The 2,249-nt window shown below is 44.4% G+C and overlaps 1 pseudogene; it reads left to right on the forward strand.

Moving 5' to 3' along the window:
- The first annotated feature begins 333 nt into the window (after positions 1-333).
- On the forward strand, positions 334-901 carry LOC150005147 (Parkinson disease protein 7 homolog pseudogene; annotated as a pseudogene).
- The last annotated feature ends 1,348 nt before the right edge of the window (positions 902-2,249 follow it).

The raw sequence follows: 2,249 nt of genomic DNA on the forward strand, positions 1-2,249 counted from the left end.
CTGCAGCCTTCTGTTCTCCACAGATTCTTTGACACTCCCTCTACTGAGAATCGAGGTCTGTATTCCCTTCCCTTGAACCTGGGTAGCTCTGTGATTATACAGAAAACGAGAAGTGATACTGTACCAGTTTCCAAGCTCAGGCCTTAAGACTGGCAGCTTCCACTTCCCATCTCTTACACATTCTCTTGGAGTGCTGAGCCACCATGTGAGAAGTGAAATTACTCTAAGACTTCTATGCTGAAGTTGTCCCCGGCGCAGCAGTGCTGTTGAACTGGCCAAGCAGTGGCATTTAAGGAAAAGCGAGGTTCAGTCTTTACAAAATACAACATACAAATGGCTTCAACAAGAGCTCTGGTATCCTGGCTACAGGCGCAGAGGAGATGGAGATGGTCATCCCTGTAGATGTCATGAGACAAGCTGGAATTAAGGTCATCATTGCAGGTTTGGCTGGAAAAGATCCGGTACAATGCAGCCGAGATGTTGTCACTTGTCCTGATGCCAGTCTGGAAGATGAAAAAAAAGAGGATCTTATGATGTAGTGGTTCTGCCAGGAGGTAATGTGGGTGCACAGAATTTATGTGAGTCTGCTGCTCTGAAGGAGATCCTTAAGGAACAGGAGAGCAGGAAGGGCTGCATAGCCGCCGTCTACACAGGTCCTACAGCCCTGTTGGCTCATGAAAAAGGTTTTGGAAGCAAAGTTACAATACTCTCACTTGCTAAAGACAAAATGATGACTGGAAGTCATTACAGCTACTCAGAGAATTGCGTGGAGAAGGATGGCCTGATCCTCATGAGCCGGGGGCGAGGGACCAACTTTGAGTTTGCTCTTGTTATTGTTGAGATGCTGAGCTGCAAAGAGGCTGCTCAGCAGGTGAAAGCTCTGCTCGTGCTCAAAGATTAGAGCAGAAGCATTCGGTATCAGGTTAGAAGGAGGCCACTTGTCATCCATCCATTCTCCACGTGCCCGTTAGGCAGAGATAGGTGGTTTTCATGTGGAGAAGCTGCAGCACTGCCCTTGTGAAGTGCGGTTATGAAGGGACCCCCCTCCCCAAAGATTCCTCACTCACAGCTGTGTCCCCACATTTCTGAACCTTGATTGCAGAATTAACAGGAGATTTATCAAATGGAAAAAAAAAAAAAAAAGACTTCTATGCTGGAGTGCTCACAGGTGGACATTCCTGTCAACAATCAGAGCTGGACACAACCTTCTATCCATCATCATAGCACAAACATATCAGTGAAACTGTCTGGGACCCTCCAGACAAGCCCATGCAGCAACCAAATACCACCACTAAGATCACCAAGTCACCTCAATCTCCTATTGAAAAGGAGATTTACTCAGCTGAGTCTTATTAAAATTCCTGGTCCACAAAATTATATGATATAATAATGAAATGACCATCTCCTTGAGCTGTTACATCTGGGGTAGTTTTTTATGCAGCTGGATATAATCAGGGTGAATACCCAAACTGATCTAAATAAACTGTACCTAATCTTTTTACTCATTGTTTTAAACAGTAGCCATCTCCAAAGAAATGTTCTTCATAATATCTACGCCAGCCTTGCCTAACCTCAGCAAGCCTCTTTTGGGTGGGCAGATGGTGTCAGGTGAACTGAGGTGCTGGCTTTGACTCCCTACATCCATTCTTCCTGCATCACCTTGGTGTGCAATATTGGAACTCTTCCTTCTCTATGAGCTGGCTCATCTATGGGTCCTATGCTCCAAAGAATCCTTACTGATGAGATTTACATTTTTCATTCTTGTCTTTGGCGTTCTGTTGGCAATAACAGACAGTACCCCTGTAGGCTAGTCTCCACCAACTGAATTCTCACTCAGCCTCACATTTATCTAGAGCAGCAAACATTTGACTGCTCCTTCCCAGTTTGGCTCCATGATTGAAAAATCTGATTGAAGAAATTATAGATTCCTGGAGGGCAAGGGCTGCAATTTAAGTGTCCTTGGATCCCAATAACTTCTTTCAGATGAATGAATACATTCTAGCCACTCTGGCACTACCCGCTAGCTTTGCTTCTGCCCCTTCTCTTGCCTAATCTTTTCACTTAAGCCCTTTAAGTGTCTTCTAGCTCCTAGAAAGGATAGGTCTTAAGAAAGCAGAGTCTACTGTTGTTAGCAGGGGATTTTAAAGTAAGAGGGCAAAGGGATTATTATTTTGAGACTCCTGAGCCCTCAGTTCTTACTAAATAATTTGCTTCTGGTTATCTTCTGCTTGAAATCTTTGAATCTTTAA

Source organism: Furipterus horrens, unplaced genomic scaffold (assembly GCF_987537825.1).
Source record: "Furipterus horrens unplaced genomic scaffold, mFurHor1.1.pri manual_scaffold_7, whole genome shotgun sequence".
NCBI lineage: Eukaryota > Metazoa > Chordata > Mammalia > Chiroptera > Furipteridae > Furipterus > Furipterus horrens.